Source organism: Canis lupus, chromosome 19 (genome assembly GCF_003254725.2).
Source record: "Canis lupus dingo isolate Sandy chromosome 19, ASM325472v2, whole genome shotgun sequence".
NCBI classification, from domain to species: Eukaryota; Metazoa; Chordata; class Mammalia; order Carnivora; family Canidae; genus Canis; species Canis lupus.
In genome coordinates, this window is record NC_064261.1 from 11212715 (window position 1) to 11224765 (window position 12051).

Here is a 12051-nt window from a genome sequence, read left to right on the forward strand (position 1 = left end):
TCTATTCTCTCTAATAGATAGAGAGAAGGCAGGAATTTACAGGAAAAAAAAAGAAGCATATTTTCAAAAATGGAAAAATGAGAATAGGGAGGAGAGAAAAACTCAGTTCATTTTAGACTGATGGCAAGATGTGAGAACTAATAGTGACCAATATCTATGACTATCCATGATCTAAGATCAGTATGTGTCTTGGTTTGAAGTACTTTTCATACCAGAAGCCATTTCATTTTCAGAGAATCCTAAAATAGAGATATATATATTCCTACTTTTGACATAACACATTGGATGCACGAAGAAATTACATAAAGTGTACAAACTCACAACTACTTACATTGGGGGATTAAATTCTTCATGCAGAATATAACATGATATTAGTGTCAGGTACAAAACGTAATAATCCAATATTTGTATATATTGAAAAATGGTCACCACAATGAGTTCATAACATATACCTGACTCCCAACATTTCTACTTCTAACTAAATCACCAAGTAATAATCCAATATTTGCATATATTGAAAAATGGTCACCACAATGAGTTCATACATACACCTGACTCCAACGTTTCCACTTCTAACTAAATCACCAAGAAAAAGAAGATTTTAGAAAAAATTATGTGGTATTGGAAACATAATCCCCTCTGCAATTTAAGAAACTATTGATAAAGTTAATTTAAAAGGACTTTTTCATAGTTTTCTTTTACTGTGACAGCATACCATTGCCGGTGTCACATGGTAGTTTATCTTTATAAAAATTACATATACACATATTTATGCAATTTATTTAGTCAATATGACAATACATGCCTCTACTCATGATTTTTCAATTGCACTTGTCTTTCTGGTAAGAAAATTTTTACAATAAGGCAATAGACATTTAATATAGTGATAGGGTAGAAATTTTTAATTATATCAACCAAGTGCTCTCTCTCTCTCTCTCTCTCTCTCTTTATCTCTCTCTCTCTCTCTCTCTCTCACACACACACACTCAAAATAAAAGGCCCAATTGGGATTGATGAATTTTGAAAAATTGCATGAGAATGGATTTAATGTTTGTTTTTGCTAAAGTGTAAATTTTATCTATCACATTTGCTATATCTACTTTCTTGTATAATTGCCAGGGACTAATTTATTATCCCTAGTCCTATAAATTGTAAAAGCAGCTTTTTATAAGAGGACTCAATTAGTGAGGCAATTGAGCATATTATAACATATGCCTTTTACTTTTGTGACAGAAATAAATTATATATCACTATGGAGTAAATAGAGTAAAATTATATTTTAGTAAGATTAACTGTAATTGATTTGATTAATTTCAATGGCATACCAAATACACTGTAGAACCTACAAAAATATGGAGCCATTAAAATAAGAAGACAAGATGGTTTTGCATGTGAATACATATGTGTGTTATATATGATATATAAATACACATCTATAAATTTGTGCATAAATATATTACCAACTTATTAATTTGAAAGTTTTAGAAGATATGTGCACAATTTTCAATATTGAATTGAATATTGATTTATAAAGAACTTTAGTTTTCCTATCATAGCAGGTATTACAAAAGAAAAAAGAAACAACAAAACAAAACATAGTTCTTCAATTTCTTTTACTGCTAGATTGTTCCCTGCTCATTTTGTTTTCATCGCGTTTCCTTTCCTTTTATTAACCCCCTTTTACCTATGATGAAAATTTTATTTTTACCAGAGAGTCATTATAAGCCTATGAAGGCTTATTTTGATTATCTCTTAGAGAGATTGTAGTGTATTAATTTTAATATTTACTTTGTTTTCCAGCTTAATATGGATTTATCCTTCCTCAGTTAGTGGACGGCATCATAGCGTGAGGGTCACCTCCTTGTATGGAAGGCGACTGTCAGATGGGGCTGTTACATGGGTCTCCCAACATACTGAACAATATGTTTTAGGTAATTGCTTAACTTTGTGTATTCTCCAGCTGTTTTCTTGACTTTCCAATATTTTGGCTGTGTCATCATAGCTTATTTTGATTCTCCCTACAACCTGCCAGTTTGTATCTCCCTGGAACTCAACCTAGACAATTGGCACCAGCCTTGTCCCTCTCTTTGTATCAATTTATAGCTAGGAAAGATGTTTAGGCTGCTTTTCCAGGCTGTAATACAATGTAAGAAGGAAATGTAAACTTGGATAGGTTTAGTTTTCAAAAGAGTGAATTGAAGTTCACTGTTACTTCAGTGAGTATATTGACTAAGCATATAATGGGAAAATGTGCCTGCAGAGAAAAAAATGGACCTTTGTTTCCTGTCATTCACACCACTTTCTCACATATATAGAACCAAAATGACTGGATGAGTTGGCCTAGTCTTCAAACAATTAATTCACATCAATGAAAAATACAAAAATTAAGTGCTTAAACTAAATATTTCATATTGCTTGAATAAAGAAATGAAAGAAGAGGTTACTTCTTAATTATTAAAATCATTTAGTTTCTTGGGATCCCTGGGTGGCGCAGCGGTTTAGCGCCTGCCTTTGGCCCAGGGCGTGATCCTGGAGACCCGGGATCGAGTCCCACATTGGGCTCCCGGTGCATGGAGCCTGCTTCTCCCTCTGCCTATGTCTCTGCCTCTCTCACTCTCTCTGTGTGACTATCATAAATAAATAAAAAAAATTAAAAAAAATTAGTTTCTCTAAATGAAAGAAATTCTAAACTCTCAAACCCAGCTCACATACTTACTTAAAAATATGCACAAACCCTCATACACATGCACACATCAAATATATGTCCCTTGAGTATCATTAATAATAAGTAACTTTACTCACTTGTCCCACTGCAACTTCAAGAAAACGAAAAGACTTTCTCTATATGTATCCATGAGGTTAAGTAGGAACAGGCTACTACTTTATCAGTCTACATTTAAAGATACTCAACTATCAAAATGCTGTTTCAATTTATAACCACAGTTTTAAGTTTATTTCTCACATATACTATATAAGAAATTGAACAATAAATAATGTCTTCTCTAGTCCCTGAATTATCTCTATTTTACTAGAATTGCAAAATTAATGTCCCGTTATATTGCACTATTATGAATAGTGTAACTGAAATTACCCAAAGAATACCTGGTACTCTTATTTCAATATTTTCTTGTTTATTCAATTGACAATTTTGTTTTTGATTCAATGAGCATATTTTAAAGGTATTTTTATCTGTTCTGTGTGGTACAATCTATCATTACACAGATACAATTATGCAAATAAAATACAGCCTATGAATTACAGATCAATCTTCCTATTCAGCTTTGAAAAAAAAAAAAAAAGAAAAGAAAATCTTTGACCATGCTAGTAACAAAAGAATAATCCATTAGTGGATTATCTGGCCATTCCATTATCTGGCCAGAGATATCAATGGATTTTTGGAAAACTGAAAGCAAGTAGGATTGTGGGAAAGATAAAGGAAATAGATAAAAGAACATCTGGAGAAAACTGCCAAGAAGGCTGGTGCCAATTGTCTAGGTTGGGTTCCAGGGAGATACAAACTGGAAGGTTATAGGAAGAATCAAAATAAGCTATGACAACACAGTCAAAATATTGGAACATCAAGAAAACAGCTAGAGAATACACAAAGTTTAGCAATTACCTAAACATATTCCATAGGCATTGGGAGAAACAGGAAAAGGAGAAAATAAGAAAGAGAAAGGAAATAAAACATGTTCCTGGGCCAAACAAAGACCAGATATTCAGAGTGAAATTATTTCTACAAAGGAGTATCCATAATAAACAAATAAAAAAAGCAGCCAACACCTTGATCCACCCAGGTAAAAATCTAGAAGACAATTCACAGAGAAGAAGAAGGATGATGAGGAGAAGAAGAATGAGGAGGGAAAATTGTTACTTAACAAGAAATAAGATTGGTATTACATTAGATTTGCAAGATACAAAAAAACAATAAAACCATGCCTTGGATTTCTGAGGAAAGAAGATTCTGAATTAAGAACTCTATAGCTATTCAAAGTTGTAATCTAACATGATTTCAAAATAAATAGCAAGAGAAAGAAACTATTCAGCAAATATTTTTATATACATTTGAAAAGTAGGTAAATGTAGATTGATTTTCTTAAAATGTTCTCAGTAAATAAAAATGGGATCTAATGTAACAAAGTAAGAAATTCCACAGTGGAAATCCTAGAAATATAAATGAAGAATCTCCAATTTGTAAGTTGTGATATAATCTTTTTTAAATTGGAAGAAATTTAAAAAAGAAGTCAGAATTTTATGAGAAATGTATTAAAAATAAACTATAATTCATTTAACATATTACATACATTCATTATAATATTACATATTAACATTTAACATATTACATTTATATTACATATAAAACAATATTAATGATATGAATTCTATGCTATTTTTTGTCAAAGAAAGATGATTAGAGATTACACAGAAAAAAATTTTTAATATAGTCTTAGTCTACTAATGAAATAACCCAAGGAATGGCTTTATTGTAATCAATGTATACAATATAAATAATGAGACTTTATTTACCCTAAATACTTGAAACAGACTTCCAAGTAGTGCGGGTTTGGTGACATATGATTATATTTCCTTTACTTTGGAGGTCAATTATAACAATATTGACATAGTCATAGCTTCAATACTGTTTAGAATTTTTCAGCATTTACAGTGATCAATATGAGTGTAACATTAAAAAGAAGTGTTTTACAGAAATTAAATATAAAAAAAACTTGGTTAAATAAAAATAATAGTAAAACTGACAGAAATTAGTAGATGTGTAATTAATGGATTAAGAATGAGATTTATACATAACCTGAGGCTAATTTGTGTAATAACTTGAATAAATAAAAGATATTTAATTAACTATGCTGAGAGGTCCTAGCTAGGCTACTTACCCCCTGTCTTTATAACACCAACCATGGCAATATTAGGATGAACCCACAGAAATTCTCTTACTAAGACAAGTATTCCCATTTCCTCAACATCATCACCATCTGCTATAGATTGAATATTTGTGAATCCACAACATTGAAATGTTGAAACCTAACCCTCAGTGTATGAAATTTGGAGGTGGGGCCTTTAGGATGTTATTAGTTCCTAAGGTCAAAATGCTTACAGAAGAGGCTCCAAGAAGGATCCCTCCCTTCTTCCACGGGGTGAGATTATACTGAAAAGATGGCAGTCTACAAAACAGGAAGCAGGCCCTTACCAGACCTGGAAGCTCCCAGCACTGGATCTTGGACTTCTCAGTCTCTAGAACCCAGAGAAATAAATTTTTGTTGTTCATAAACCACCTATTCTATAATATTCTCATGTAGCAATCCAAATAGACTAAGACACCATCTCAAAGTTAAAGAGAAGATCCATAGATTTCCTACTTTTCTGACAAAACGGATTCCTTCAACAATGTCTAGCTCATCGATACAAAGAAAGAGATCGGTCTCCAAAATGAAACTGCCACAATTTAAACTGAGTATTTCGGATCCCTGGGTGGCGCAGCGGTTTGGCGCCTGCCTTTGGCCCAGGGCGTGATCCTGGAGACCCAGGATCGAATCCCACATCGGGCTCCCGGTGCATGGAGCCTGCTTCTCCCTCTGCCTGTGTCTCTGCCTCTCTCTCTCTCTCTCTGTGACTATCATAAATAAATAAAAATTAAAAAAAAAAATTTAAACTGAGTATTTCTATTCCTTGAAGAGACCATGGAACTAATCCCATGATGGTTTACATCTACGATAACTTATGTCAACACAGAATGCAAGACTCTCAGATAATCTTTTATTATTCAGATGTATGATTCTGAACACTCTTTCAAATAATCACGTATCCTTCTAACCAAATGTCAGTTTTTTTCACTGTACCTTTCTAACCAGATCATAGCAAAACTGTTTACATTCCAAAACTATTTTCAAAGTTCATTTCACTTCTTAGCTCTAAATAAAGTTTAGCCATTCCATGGGAATACTTCTTAACCTTGAGACCTTTGCTCCCCACACATAATTTGGATTTCACTGTTCATCACTGTAATTACTCTCCTCGTTCTTTACGCAATGAACTCACCAATCTTCAAGGTGATGATTCTGTACTTCTCCACCTTCATCTGTAGCACTGTCACTGACACTTTTAATAACCTTGCTCCTTATTTCACTGAAGGAGCAGAAAAACTTAGAAGAGGATTTCACAAAATCCACGCCAGTTTATCTGAATCATCTTAAAATACTGAAAATCTTGGATTTATCATTGACTCTGCATCATAACTTAGTTTAAATCTGTGAGTGAATTATGTCAGCTCTAACTGCAAAACAGATCCTGACTCCAAATCTTTTATAAGAACAGTATAACATTAGCTAAAACAAAACCAAACAAAACCAAACAAAACTAACATACAAAAACTTGACAAAGATATTACAATAAGGGCAAGTTACAGAACATTTTTTTCACAGATATAAAAATCTTAAATAAAATATATAGGCAAAATAAAATGTGACAATATATAGACAGGATGATACATGATGAGTAAGTTTATTTTAAATTTTTTTTTAATTTTTTATTTATTTATGATAGGCACACAGTGAGAGAGAGAGAGAGGCAGAGACACAGGCAGAGGGAGAAGCAGGCTCCATGCACCGGGAGCCCGACGTGGGATTCGATCCCAGGTCTCCAGGATCACGCCCTGGGCCAAAGGCAGGCACCAAACCGCTGCGCCACCCAGGGATCCCGAGTAAGTTTATTTTAAAAATATAGGGCAGCCTAGGGTGGCTCAGCAGTTTAGTGCCACCTTCAGCCCAGGGTGTGATCCTGGAGACCCGGGATTGAGTCCCACGTTGGGCTCCCCACATGGAGCCTGCTTCTCCCTCTGCCTGTGTCTCTGCCTTCTCTCTCTGTGTCTCTCATGAATAAATAAATAAAATCTTAAAAAAATAAAAATACAAAGATGCTTTAACATAGTGAAATTGAACAACATAATTTATCATATTAACAGAAAAAAGAGAAGCATAATATGATAAAGTAGGTAAATGAATGAATGTCTTCAGGAATATTAATAACCTATCAATAATTAAAGAAATGATTCTACCAAACCAGAGACATGAATTTTTTTTGACAACATGAAATTTCTTAATCTGACAATCTCATTAAAAGTATTAAAACAGCTTTCAATAAGTATGCTTAATGATAAGATGACAATCAACTTCCTTTCATTACTAAACTAGAAGTTACAGACAATTCAATAAGACAAAAGATTATCACCGACTTAGGAGTAAATCTAACAAAAATGTTCCAGACTTGTACATTTAAAATTACAAACCATTGCAATAAATTTAAGTTATATACAGAGGGCTATAACTTGTTCATCTATTGAAAGACTCAATATTGAATATCTATCTTTTTTAAAAAAGATTATATTTATTTATTCATGAGACACACACACACACACACACACACACAGAGGTAGAGACACAGACAGAGGGGAAAGCAGGCTCCATGCAAGGAGCTCGATGTGGAACTCAATCCCAGGACCCCAGGATCATGCCCTGAGCCAAAGGCAGACACTCAACCACTGAGTCACCCAGGCATCTCTGAATATCTATCTTTGTCACCAGTGTTGAACTATATAATATCAAGATGGTTTGATATTTTGGGAAAGATACAAATGGTATAGCCAGACAAAATATAGAAACTGTGGACAGGGATCCCTGGGTGGCACAGCGGTTTGGCGCCTGCCTTTGGCCCAGTGCGTGATCCTGGAGACCTGGGATCGAATCCCACCTCAGGTTCCAGGTGCATGGAGCCTGCTTCTCCCTCTGCCTATGTCTCTGCCTCTCTCTCTCTGTGTGTGACTATCATAAATGAATAAAATTTTTTTTAAAAATTAGAAAATAATTTAAAAAAAAGAAACTGTAACAGCCCTAAAAAATATATGGTTTTGTGATTTATGGCAAAAGAGACAATGCAGTCCAATGGGTCAACAATTGTGTTTTCAATATATGGTTGTACATCATTTGGGTTCCATACAGGAATAAAGAAAGACCCCTACATCATACCATATACAACAACCAGTTTCAGGGGTGCCTGGGTGGCTCAGCTGGTTAATCGTCATACTTATGATGTCAACTCAGGTCTAGGGTCATGAGTTTAAGCCCATGGAGTCCATGCTTGGTGTGGAGACTACCTAAAAAAAAAAAAAAAAAAATCAGTTTCAGACATATTTCAGTTCTACATGTAAAAAATACAAAAATAAAACTTGTAGAAGAAAGTATATAGGGCAGCCTGGGTGGCTCAGCAGTTTAGCACCACCTTCCACCCAGGGCATAATCCTAGAGACCTGGGATCGAGTCCTACGTTGGGCTCCCTGCATGGAGCCTGCTTCTCCTTCTGCCTGTGTCTCTGCCTCTCTCTCTCTCTTTATCTCTGTGTCTGTCATGAATAAATAAATAAAATCTTAAAAAAACACATTAAGTTATTACTGTCCACCTAGATGAATAAGTTAACCAAGAAGACAGCACTGAGTATGGGTGAGGATATAGAGCAATTAGAATGCCCATGTACTGCAGGTAAGAATGGATTTGTACATATATTTTGGAAAGTGTTTGTAAATATTTACTAAAGGTAAAATATACATACCTTATGATCCAGAAATTTACACGTAGGATATAAACAGCAAAAAATGTGCAGTGCATTCACCCAAAAGCATTTCCAACGATAATCACAGCTGAATTCTTAATAACCGTCCCCAATAGTAAGCAATCCAAATGCCCACTAGCAGTAAAACTGATAAATGTAGCATATTCACACAAGGACAATATAAAGCCACCAAAATGAAACACACAAAACACTTTTAACTACAAGCAAAAGCATGTATGGCTCTAGCAAGCAATTTTGAGCAAAAAGAAATTGGAAACATTTTTATCATTCCACATACCTGAAGTTTAAAGACAGACCAATTTATTCTGTATTGTTAAAAGTCAGATGTCGATTCATCTTCAGAGAAGCAGCAACAAAAGGGGTGAAGGGATGTTGGCAACAGTCTATTTTTTGATCTGGATCTTACTTCCACAGTTATGTTCGCTTTGTTAAAAATCACTGAACAGCACATGTATGACTTTTACACTTTTCGTATACTTCCATTAAAAAAACAGCTAATAAACAATATCAATGACAACAAAAGATCCCTACATACCATTTCATGCCACTTTCATTGCTACCATTCTACTCTCAACTATCATCACTTTTGTCTCTGGAAAACTACACACACACACACACACACACACACACACACACCAGGTCCCATCTATCCTGAAGAAAGCTACCAGAATGAACCTTTTACCGTGGAACTCACACTTCTATTTAAAATCTTTCAGTGAGGGATCCCTGGGCGGCGCAGCGGTTTGGCGCCTGCCTTTGGCCCAGGGTGCGATCCTGGAGACCTGGGATCGAATCCCACATCGGGCTCCCGGTGCATGGAGCCTGCTTCTCCCTCTGCCTGTGTCTCTGCCTCTCTCTCTCTCTCTCTGTGTGACTATCATAAATAAATAAAAATTAAAAAAAAATCTTTCAGTGAAAAAAAATAAAATTAAATTAAATAATTAAATTAAAATGTTTTTATAATATCCATCAGAGTCTCACTTAGTACATATCATTTGGTTAAACTTTTTTCTCACCTATCTACAGAAGTTTCCATTTTAGCAGAGTATTTGTTTTGTTCACAAATGAGTCCCCAGGATTTAGAATCATACTTGGCACATTTGTTGAATAAATGAATGAATGAATGACCTAACAATTTAAAAGCAGGAAATAGGGAGTGTGTATATAGGGAAATAGCTTAAACGAATTAAACAACAGGGAATAAAATATTTTAAAATCATATAAGTTTTAAAAAAGGAAAAAATTGTATTTATCGCCAAAAACTCTAAACAGCATAACTAAAAAGCTGAAAAAAATTTAAAAATGTGTCTCTCTAGAGGTAAGAATTTAAGAGAAGCAGCTGTTAGTGGAGAGATGTTCACATGTTTTAGTGTTTTGTAAAGTCTAAGTTTTTATATCAGATGCATTTAAAATTTATGAAATAATAGTTGTTTTAACAGTTTTTTGATCGAATCTTTAGGGACTTTTATGTTATAGTATCATGCTCGCTGCAAATAATGACAGTTTTATTTCTTTCTTTCCAATTTAAGTGTACTTTATTTCTTTTTCTTATCTAATTGCCCCAGGTAGGATTCTAACAGTATGTTGAATAAAAGTGTTGAATAAAACATGACCGTATATCAGAAATGGATGCTGAATTCTGTCAAATGCATTTATTCTACATCTATTGAGATGATCATATGATTATTATCCTTAATATTGTTAATGAGGTATATCAGATTAATTGATTAGTGGGTGTTGAACCATCCTTGCACCAGGATTAAATCCTACTTAATCAAAGTGTATAATCCTTTTAATGTATTGTTGAATTCAGCTTGCTCATATTTTGTTAAGGAGTTTTGCATATATGTTCATCAGGGATATTGTCCCTTTTTTGTGGCATCTTTGTCTGGCTTCAGTGTCAGGGTTAATGCTGTACTCAGAAGATATGTTTGGAAGAGTCTCCCCTCTTGTATTTTTTAAAAGAGTTTTAGAAGTGTTTGAGAAAAATTAGTATTAATCCTTCTGTAAATGTTTGATAGATATACCAGTGAAGCCATCTAGTCCTGGACTTTTATTTGTTGAGAGGTTTTTAATTATTGATTCAATCTCATGCTACTATAGGGTCTGTTCAGGTTTTTAATATTATCATGAACTAGTCTTTGTGCATTGTATATTACTAGGAATTTATCTATTTCTTCTAGGTTGTCTAATTTGTTAGCATACAATGCTCCTAATTGTCTCTCATGATAATTTTTATTTCTATGGTATCAGTTGTAACATCTCTTTCGTCTTTTATTTTACTTCAGTTCTCTCTCTCTCTGTCCATAAATATAGCTAAAGTTTTACCAATTTTATCTTTCCAAAGAATCATCTCTGAATTTCATTGATCATTGTTGTTTAGTCTCTATTTCATTCATTTCTGCCCTATTTCACTCATTTCTGTTATTTCCTTCCTTCTGTTAACTTTGGGCTTCATTTATTCTTCTTTCTCTAGTTCCTTAAGGTGTAAAGTTTATTTATGAGCTTTTCTCTTAGAACTGCTTTTACTGAAACCCATGAATTTTGGTTTGTTGCATTTTATTTTTTATTTGTCTCAAGGCCTTTTCTGATCTTTCTTTTGATTTCTTCTTTGACCTATTAATAGTTTAATAACGTGCTGTTTAATATCCACATATTTGTGAATTTTCCAAATTTCTTTGTTTAATTAATCTCTAGTTTCATACCATCGTAGACAGGATGCTTGGAATTATTTCAGTGTTCTTAGATTTAGTAAGACTTGTTTTGTGGCTTAACATATGATGTATCCTGGAAAATGTTCCATGTGCACTTGGGAAGAATGTGTATTCTGTTGTTTCCTGATTGAATGTTCTGTAAAGTTAAAAATTTATCCATCTTCCCTAAATGTACCAGTATTTTGGATTTAGAACCATAGCTCAACTTTCCTGTTTATGTCTTTTAGATTAATAGAATATTATAGTATGGTTTTTGGATGGGAATCTTTTTGTTTACTCAACAATTTGTTTAACTCATCCACACTTTTATATGCAGAGTTCATTATTTTTTTAATCATTGTATATTTTTTCATTGTGTGACTACACCAGGATTTATCTATGCAGTCTACACTTCATGAACATTTAATTTGTTCCCAGTTTGGGGCTGCTAGGAAATATACTGCTGTAAACATATTTACACATTTCTGAGTTCAAATACACATACATTTTAAAAATATATACCCAAGAATGGAATTCCTCAGTAACAGGATTGACCTATAATCACTTTCAGTGGATAAGGCCAACATGTGTAAATGATTCCCTATGACTAGAGTAGGGGAATCTAGTTACTCTACATACTCATCAGCACTTGGAAATAATCTCTCTCTCTCTCTTGATTCTCTCTCTCTCTCATAATTTAATCATTCTTGTTCTTATGAGG

The 12051-nt window shown here is 33.7% G+C and overlaps 1 long non-coding RNA gene across 2 annotated transcripts in view; it reads right to left on the bottom strand.

Annotated features, from left to right (window-relative positions):
- The window catches only part of LOC112642794 (uncharacterized), a 148538-nt gene that overhangs the window by 37756 nt on the left and 98731 nt on the right, over nucleotides 1–12051 (bottom strand). For both annotated transcript variants that reach the window (XR_003125459.3, XR_003125458.3), the window contains exon 4: nucleotides 8037–8164. This is a non-coding gene — a long non-coding RNA (uncharacterized LOC112642794). The remainder of the gene's footprint in view (nucleotides 1–8036; nucleotides 8165–12051) is intronic.